General features: G+C 44.7%; 2 pseudogenes; both read right to left on the reverse strand.

Moving 5' to 3' along the window:
* Window positions 1-267: 267 nt before the first annotated feature.
* Window positions 268-1555, reverse strand: LOC110582290 (annotated as a pseudogene).
* A 1375-nt stretch (window positions 1556-2930) lies between these two features.
* LOC110582306 lies at window positions 2931-9660 on the reverse strand (annotated as a pseudogene).
* Between the last annotated feature and the right edge of the window lie 303 nt (window positions 9661-9963).

Genomic DNA, 9963 nt, shown 5'->3' on the forward strand with positions numbered 1-9963 from the left:
TAAACTGTTTTGGAACAGCTGGAGTTAAAGATGAGCAGGAGTTTGGTTTTGAGAGACAAAGTTTCAGACACCAGCCACAGATGCCTCTGCCCTATTTCACTACATGTTCTTTTCTGAGAAACACATTCAATGGTTGAGTGTTGAGTACTGTGGTTGAAAGAAATGACCTGCTCACCACCATCTACCTTCCTTCTCCCTCCATATGAATCTCACAACAGCAGATGCTGTAGACAGGAAGGTTGTCTGTGTTCCCTTTCACCAGGGAAATTACTTGGTGACCTGGTGAATGGCATGGGCAAGATAGCCCACATTGTCCAAGGTGACCCCTGCCATAGAGATGTGGCCATCCTTTGTCATGTAGATGGAGAACTCTTTGGTCAGCCTCTCCGCCTGTTCAGGTTTAGTTCTGTGAAACAAAACATGCCAATCTGGTCTGTGATGTGCTGTAAGTGGTATGGAGAGCCCTCCTTCTTGAAGTTGGAGACCAGTTGAGTCCACATGCTAATGATGTGGTGGTCCATGCCTTTTACTTCCTGCAACCATTGTATTCACAGGTCAGGGCTGGTCAGGATGGTCAAGGCAATCCAGGCCCCACCGATTGGAGGGTTTAAATACATGGAGCAGATGAAGATCTTCAACTGTGACTCCACCTTTTGGCTTCATCAGTATCTTTGCAGACCACAGTGAAGGTTCCCACATGCTCACTGTATAAGCCCATGTTCTTGGCATAGGATTTGCAGAGACAAACATTAATGCCTTGTTCAATGAAGATGAAGTGGCATATAGCCCACACATCCTTGTTGTCATCACCACTGGCAAAACCTTGGTAGGCCATGCAAAAGAATGCAAAAAGATTGTTTTTCTTCACCACTGTTGCTACTTCCTTCCATTGCTCAGGGAGGTCCATTCCTGTGGGATTGTGGGCACAGACATGCAGAAGAACATTTTGCTGTAGCACTTTTGAAATATCCTCATAGTGCCTATGAAGTCACAGCTGCATGTCTTGGGGTCTTAGTATCAATAACCATGTAGCTGCATGCCAGTGTCCCTGAAGATGGGTGTGATTCCCCTAGGATGTGTTGGGCAGAAAGACATCTCAGTTAAACTTAAAAAATCTTTGTAATAAACTGTCTCCAATCCTCAAGGTCCTGGTTGCAGAAATGGTTTGCATAGTGACATACTGGCTACTTTTCAACACTTCATTGCTCTCACCCAGGGCTAGTTCTGCAGATGCCTTACAAAATTCAGCAAGTCCCACAATGGACAGGTATTCTTTGTCCAAATTTTTTGCAGCAATCTTGGCCTTTGCCTTCCAGCCACTAGGGAGCACATAAGGCTTTCCATTATCATCATGGTAGGCACCAAATTCCAGATTCTTTTTTTTCCCTCTGGTGTCTCTCTTAAAGGTTTCTGTGACTCCCAGGATGGGCTCTGGGGGCCCCATCTCCACATGGCTCCACCAGGAGCTGTCTCTGGTGGGAGTCATGGCAGTGAGGCCTGGGTGGAAAGCAGTGGCTACCCAAGATAGGATTTGGCTGGAGTTCAGGAGGGCCATGGTGGGTGGTGAGAAGGCAGAAGGTAGCTACAGGATGGAGCAGCAGGCACAGACACCTTTTTAAAGATTTTTATAGTAATTTATGTTTGTATATGGTATGAGATAGGGTTACAAATTAATTCTTTTGTAAGTGGATATCCAGTTGTTCCTTAATCAGTTGTTGAAAACACTATTCTTTATTCTGAATATTTATGGCACTCTGGTTGAAAATAAATTGTCCATAAAGGTGAGGGTGTGTGTGTGTGTGTGTGTGTGTGTGTGTGTATGTGTGTGTGTACTTTAATTCTATTACATTAATCTGTATGATATCTTTAAGTCATTACCATATTGTATTGATAACTTTAGCTTAGTAGTAAGTTTTGAAATAGGGAATTATGAGTCTTCCAACTATGTTCTTCAAGAACATTTTGTCTATTCTGTGTCCATTGCATTTTCATATGAATTTTAGGATTAACTCATCAATTTCTACAAAGAAACAAGCTGGGATTTTTATATGGATTGCACTGAACCTGTATATTACTTTGGGGTATATTGCCATCTTAACAATATTAAGTCTTCTGATTCAGGAGCATGGGATTCTTTCTACTTATTTAGGCCTCTTAAAATTTACTTCAACAATGTTTTGCAGATTTTGGAGTATACATTTTTTATTTCTTTTGTTAAATTTGATTCCTAAGTATGTTATTTAAATTTTTTATTGAAGTATTGTTGACACACAATGTTACAGTAGTTTCAGGTGTACAACATAGTGATTTGACAAGTCTATACATTATGCTATACTCACCATAAATGTAGCTACCATCTGTCACCATACAATGCTATTATAATACATTGACTATATTTCCTATGCTGTACCTTTTATCCCTGTGACTTATTCATTCCACAACTGGAAGCCTGTACCTCCCACTCCCCTTCACCCATTTTGACCCCCTCCCCACCCCCCTCCCTACCATCAATTTGTTCTCTGTATTTATGGTTCTGTTTCCTAAGTATGTTATTTTTAATGTTATTATAAATGGAACTGTTGACTTAATTTCATTTTCTGACTGTTCATTACTGGTGCATAGTAATAAAATGTATTTTTTATATTGATTTTGTATCTGGAAACAATGTTGAATTTGTTTATTAATTCTAATAGTTTTTTGGTAGTTTTCTTAGGATTTTACATACACATGCTCATGTCATCTGAACATTATATTGTTTTAAAATTACATATATCACAATAAAATTAATATATATTTTTCATGAACTTACTTTTTTGGAAGCACAACATCCAAATAGTTATTTTGTACAAATTAACTGCAAGTTCCTATTATTTACTCCTTCACTCCTTCATTCCTCCCAGCTCCCTCCTATACTTTGAGACTCTAAACACTCACTTCTGAGACCACTGGAGGTTTGTCCCAGACTGAATGGAGAAAGCCTGCATCATTTCCCACTGATTCTGGGAGAAGGTTAGGCATGCAGCTTGAGGAGGGTGAGGGCACTGGAATGGAGAAGGTGCTCTGAGTTTCTTTGGTCCTGGCATTCCCCACAATCAGTTCATCATTCACAATGCACAGACTAGAAGAAAGTTGGACCCTTAGACAACTGGAGAAATGGACAACCCCACCCCCAACAACCATCCTGCTCCCATTGCCACTCGGCTACCAAATTCCTCCCATACCCCTACTGTGCCTGATCCCTGGATTCCTTGGCTGGTACCTCTGGCCCCCCCACAGCACCCACTTTTGAAGGATTGTCTACCAGCTTCACTAGACTTGTAGATTTAATTCTAATGTATTTACCTTTTACAGAGGCACAAGGAATGGACACTCCAATCCCCATTTTCAGAGTAAGACAGTGAGTCACTGAGGTGTTATAACCTGACCAATGTCACTCAGCTAGCTAGTGAGTGTTGAGGTCAGGAAAAGAACCTGGTATTCTGACTCCAGAGTCCACACTCTTAACCACTAACCTAGACCTCTCCTTAGGTCTACCTGCTAGCTTTCCACTGAGGAAACCTCTAGGCTGTACCACTACATTCCTACACCCTTGTCCTCAGGCTGGGATGGGTGTTTGTTCCCATTTTGCACCCACAACACAGCACTTACCTGGAATTGCTGTCAGAAGTCAAAATGAAGATCAAGGTGAAAGCATGGACAGAACCTTGAGAATATCCTTCCATTTCAATGACAACAAACAGCAATATCCCCTTAGAGTTGTACATATTTTTCACACAAGCAGGATTCCCCTTTCAAGGACTTACTTGATAGTCTTGCAGTACCCTGATGGGAGCCAGACAGGGACAATTTTTCACTGGAAGATAGGAGGGGGCTTCAAGGACTGAGAGGGTAACAATAGGGATAATCAACTCCCAGGGGTAGGACCCCCAACATGTATCAGATCCTCTGACAAATACATGTTCACTTGATTCATTTTTAAAGCAGCCCAAGATAAGGGTATTACTAGCTTGTTTTGCAAATGAGGAAACTGAAAGGTTAGATAATCGGCCCAAGGTCACAGAGTAAGGAATTGAGATGAGAGCTATAAAATGCCACAGCCTGTGCCTCTAACATGTAAGCTGTGTTGGGTCAGAAAGGCATGGATGTATGTCAGACCAGGATAGTCTGGGGGCAAGGTGGGGATGGGAGAACACAAAGGGAATCAAAAGGAAAGGGAAAGGAAGAGAAGGGAAGGGAAGGGAAGGGAAGGGAGGGGAAGGGAAGGGAAGGGAAGGGAAGGGGGAAGGGAAGGGAGGGGAAGGGAAGGGAAGGGAAGGGAAAGGAAAGGAAGGGAAGAGAGCAACTTGGAAAGCTGGAAGAATTGGAAGGTAGCCAAGCCAGGGGAAAGAAATAGTGGGGTATCTGGGGAGAGGACTCTACAGATACGTACCTTCCTTAAAACCCCCATTGACATGAAAACAGAGCATTGTTTCCTGAAAGGGAAGAACAGTTACTAAGGCTCTCAGTATCCTTCTAAACCTCCTACCCACTTACGACTTTCTTGGTCTGCCCAAGGGAGGAAACATGCTCACCATCTGAATGATCAGGTCTACAACATAGGGGTTAAGGTCATGCTGAGTTTTGGGCAGCATATTGAGGGAGTCAACAATGTCATACTTTGTATGTTTTAGCAGCTGAACATGCAGGTTTGTGGGGGAAAGAGAAGGAAAGGTCAGGCCCTTGGCCCCTATGTATGTTCCCTTCATGCCCCCTTTCCCATGCTGATCTTCTTGCTTTTCACATTTACCAGGGTCCTTGACTCTTAATATCGCTGCTATCCTTGAAGTATTCTTCCAAGCTGTTTCTAGGAAAAAAAAAAGAGGAAAAGGAGGTGGTGGCCCAGACAGGCCATCCAGCTCCTACAGTTTGTTGTTGCACAAGTTCAAGGACAAAAGCTTTTGGGGAAGGAGTTAGAGTGACAGTTACTATCTATGGCCTCAGAGACAAATCTTCCCTCTATCCCATGTGTTCCACCCCCTACCATAATACCAGCAGTGGACATAAGGCCTCACCTCAGGGAAATTCTTTTTGATGATCTGCAGGGTGGCAGCCATGCAGTTTCTTCAATTCAGGATTATATCTATATCATGGTCCATCTTCAAAAAGGTGAGAGGAGGCATCAGAAGGCTGAGAGGGATCCAGGGCCAGCATCAACCTTTCCCTCATTACCATCCCTCAGTCTCCCTTCCAGGCAGACCCCCAGAATTGCTACTATCAGTTGTACTTGGGTCAAAGTAGAGTTTATGGAGGTCAAGAGCTTTTTGGGAGATATCATAGCATTTGCTCATGGTCAATTTAGATGTTTCCAGGAGCTGATATGTGTTTGCTGGGGAGACACATGGCCCAGGAACAGAGTCTGAGCTGTGATACTCACAAGGCTGCATCTTCAGGGTTGAAGGGAATGGTCAGGGAGAAGCAGGCCTCATTGTGGTAAGCACTGAGGAGACCCTATCAGTCTCCAGAGTCATAGATCAAGTAATACATGAAGAAGAGCAAAGGCAATAGGCTATCTCTATGGTTTGGGTCCCCACGGGGCCTTGAAAGCTCCCCTCAACCCATGAGCAGACCTATGCTTGGGTGAACCATTCCAGCCCTCTTCAGCCTCATGGTCCCATGGGTACTTACTGAAGCAGGAACTGAAGGATTAGATCCTTAAGAATCTCAGATCCATTATAGCTTTTCTGGAATCAAAACACACCTTGAAACTATGTGGTAGACAAAGCCTCCCTTGCAACATCCCAAATCATGCTTGGTTCATCTTCACCTTACATTTTCCAGGAGAAATAGCCTGCCCTGGAAATCATCTGCCCTGGCTGGCCCTGGCACCCAAAGTAGGAATGGAAAACATGCAGGTGTTGGGTTGGGGGCCCATTTGTGTTGGCTGAAACTTTGTCACCTGTGAGAGCTCAGTCTGAGCCAGGCATGGGGAACAAGGCAGCCACAGGGGCAGGAGACCTACCCCAGAAGGACTAGAGGGTCAAGCCCTAGGTCAGCATGGGGCTGAGGGTCTGTGGCCCCCTCTTATGATCACTGCCTTCCCTCCTGATGGCCCCAGCACACCTGTGCCTCTCTCAGTCAGTTCCTAGCCTGAGGGATTATAGTCGTGTCGGGCTACCCAGGGCTTCTCTGAAGGACCAGTCAGGTTGATGTGATGTGTGGAAGGAAGAGAGGGGGAAGTGCCTCTGAGAGGCCTGTCCTCTCTCCTCAAGCACCTCTGCCCTCTGCCTTCCATTCCTGCCTCAGGAAGCCCTCTGCTCACTGGCAGTCACCCACTTCTGGCCCCCTGATTCAGGGAAGCCTGGTTTCTCCCAAGGAGGGCTTAGCTCCTGACATTGGGCCAGAGGAACAGGATCTTGAGGAAGAGCCACCCCCAGGACCTCAACCTTCAGCATGGGGCAGGAAAGCTACCGTGGCAGCCTGGAATTAGAAAGGGGACCCAATTTTTTCAAGGAAAGTAGGCTCCTCTTGGGGTGAGGGAATCCCCATCTCAGCAGGGAGTAGGAAGGCCTGTCTCAGCATGAGGTCCTGGCTGGAGGACCCTTGGCAGTTCAGTTCATAGCATCTGGCTCAAAGTGGCCACTTCTAGTCCTGGAGAGGAGGACTCCTGCTTCCTGGAGCATTCTCATGGGAAGGAATGCTAGAGACAGCTGGGTGCAGAGTGGAGAAACAGAGCCCAGACCTGGAGAACAAGTGAGCAGGTCATAGGAAGGAAAAGACCTCTAAGCACAGGTCAGGGACACAGAGAGAGGAGAGAGGGGGCCTATGGTCCTCCTAGAGGTGGCAATTCAGGTTCCCAAGGTACAAATGTCCTCAGGAGGCATGACAGAAGTTACCATAGACCTTACATAGGTGGGCTGGTTTGGGAAGGTGCCACACAGAGGGTTCCCTTTCAGCCACAGCTCTTCAAGCTTCAGCCCTTTCATCTTGCCTAACTCCCAGGCTGACTGCACCTGAAAAATACGGGAAAGAAACCGGAGAAATGTCCTAGGAATAGAGACACTTGGGCCCTCCCTCCTGCTCTGGTATCTTCTTCTGCCTCTTGTCATCACTCTGATGAGCACAACCACCCACTATCAACCCCAACTTTGATCTGGCTCCCTCTTCCCACCTCATTTTTGGAGAGGTTCAGGATCTTGACTGTGGGGGCCATCTCTATAATGTCAGACAGGCCATCCAGCCCGTACAGTTTGTTGTTGCACAAGTTCAAGGACAAAAGCTTTTGGGGAAGGAGTTAGAGTGATAGTTACTATCTATGGCCTCAGAGACAAATCTTCCCTCTATCCCATGTGTTCCACCCCCTACCATAATACCAGCAGTGGACATAAGGCCTCACCTCAGGGAAATTCTTTTTGATGATCTGCAGGGTGGCAGCCATGCAGTTTCTTCAATTCAGGATTATATCTATATCATGGTCCATCTTCAAAAAGGTGAGAGGAGGCATCAGAAGGCTAAGAGGGATCCAGGGCCAGCACCAACCTTTCCCTCATTACCATCCCTCAGTCTCCCTTCCAGGCAGACCTCCAGAATTGCTACTATCAGTTGTACTTGGGTCAAAGTAGAGTTTATGGAGGTCAAGAGCTTTTTGGGAGATATCATAGCATTTGCTCATGGTCAGCTGCAGAGAAATATGGTGAGAGCCACTGTGAGTCTGTCATGGTGATAGGCAAATTGGGGGATGGGGAAAGAAGAGGTAGGTCTGGGTATGGGCACACAATGGGCCTTGAGACTTCATTACCTTTAGCTGCTCCATTTCTTCTGGCTCCAGTTTATTCTGTACAGAGTAAGGTACAGCAGAGGGATTGACATGTATAGATAGCTATAAGGAGAGGTGGGGTAAGCACTAGGAACTCTCATTTTAAGATGACTGGCCACTGACTGGCTTGTCTTCCTGCACTGGAACTAGGTATGGGTAATATCCTCAACACATACCTTTTGATTTTCCTCATCACAAATCTTGTAGTTGATATCCTTCAATGCAGAGGCAGCCCTAGCATCCTGAATAAAGAACTGGGCCTGGTCTTTAAAGTAATGGAAATACAGGGATTGAAAGCAACAGCAATAGTGTCAGAGGCCAGTGGACCCTGCTGAGCTATCTCTCCCTCTTCCCTGTTCCCACTTATCCGGATTCACCACCTGTCTTACATCGACCATGGTGAAGGGGACACTGCAATGGCTCTGTATTGAATTTATTAGCCATGTCTTGTTATACTTTATTCCATAAGGAGTCTAAGGATGAAAAGAAGGGATGGGAGAGAAGCGAGACAACAGGGCAGTAAGACTGTAGAACAGACCCAACCTGGTGTTCTAGTCCAACCTTCTACTGAGCTTTAAAAGGCTTCCAAAGTAGGGACTATGGACATGATTTTAATTTTTTCTTTTGCCAGACATGGATTTTCTAATTTTCCATTCTCCCTATTTGAATATTTAACTCCCAAACAATCAAATTTAGATATTTAAAATGATTTTCCTTTAATAAGGTAACAGAAAATCCTATGTGTTGAAAACCCTACCTGTTCCTCTGACAAGGAATTTGGAGAGTATAGACCTCCACACTCAGCTTGAGCCAAACTGTGGCATCTGGTGAGGAGTTGCTCCATATCCTTGGCAGTAGTTTCCACCTTTGCCTTTAGTCAACTTCCTCTGACCTTCCTTCAGTCAACCTGTTCCCTTTGAATTGGTTGTGTGAACCTGCCCTTTGTCCTCAACAAAGTTCCTAGCATCTCTATATGAGACCAACACAACTCCCCTTGATCTGCCTCTCCTGCACATTCCCTATTTTTTGTCAGGATACTTACTGTGATCCTGAACCAGCCCCCTGGGTTTCCATCCTGTGTGTTCTCCATATCCCTCTCTGGAAATGTTCTGTCTTGGTATTCATTATGCCATTTCACACAGCTATTGTTGGGTTGGAAGGTAGAGAGAGTGCTGTGGGGAAGTGGATAGAAGGGAGTGTCCATAAATATATAGAAATGCATAGAAATGCTACAAAACCTTCTATATATTCTCACCTCAATAATGCCAATTCTAGAATTAGGATTGCTCAGTTGTTATTCCAGTTCTATCACTCTTCACTTTCAGTGAGAGAAGAAAAAGACTATGGAGAAAAAAAAAGTTGCAGTCCCAGGGGCTGCAGCATGCAAACCAGGCTGCCTGATCACTTACTGTCTTATTTGAGGGTCCTACTGGGAATCCCTCATTGCCATGTTTCCATCAACCTCCTGAAGTTGGGAAGGATGAAGCTCATATCCACATGTTCATAATGAAGCCTCCCTTTGCCAAAATTACCCTGGGGAGAATCCCCGCCTTTATTTTTCTTTAAGGAGAGCTACCTTCATTTTTATTTTAAATAAAAAATAAATTTAAAATCAAATTTATTTTATAACTTCTTTTTTTTTAAGATTTTATTTATTTATTCATGAGAGACAGAGAGAGAGAGAAGCAGGCTCCCAAGGAGCAGGGAGCCCGATGCGGGACTCGATCCCAGGACCCTGGGATCATGACCTGAGCCGAAGGCAGACGCTTAACCATCTGAGCCACCCAGGCGCCCCAAATTTATTTTAAAATTAAGAAAAAACATACAAGTTTGAAGACACATCAGTGGTCTCATACCAGGTACCTCATCTTGGCCTAACATCATGGTAGGGCAAGCAAAGTGTCAACCTGCCTATATAGAACAATCATACAAACCCCAGAAAGCAAACTTCTCTACCTGTCTATATATGGGAGCCTTATTTGACAGATGGCATAATCAGGGAAGAAATCTTGAAGTAGAAGGTAACTATGTAGAACCATTTAGAAAATGGTGCGGCATTTATAAAGAATAGAAGTATGAACATTCATGAGTTATACACTAGGAAGGCATCTGAATCTTGCCTTCTTTCAGGCCTCTCTAATCTAACAACTTCACCACAACCTGGTAGGCAA

Source organism: Neomonachus schauinslandi, chromosome X (genome assembly GCF_002201575.2).
Source record: "Neomonachus schauinslandi chromosome X, ASM220157v2, whole genome shotgun sequence".
Lineage (NCBI taxonomy): Eukaryota > Metazoa > Chordata > Mammalia > Carnivora > Phocidae > Neomonachus > Neomonachus schauinslandi.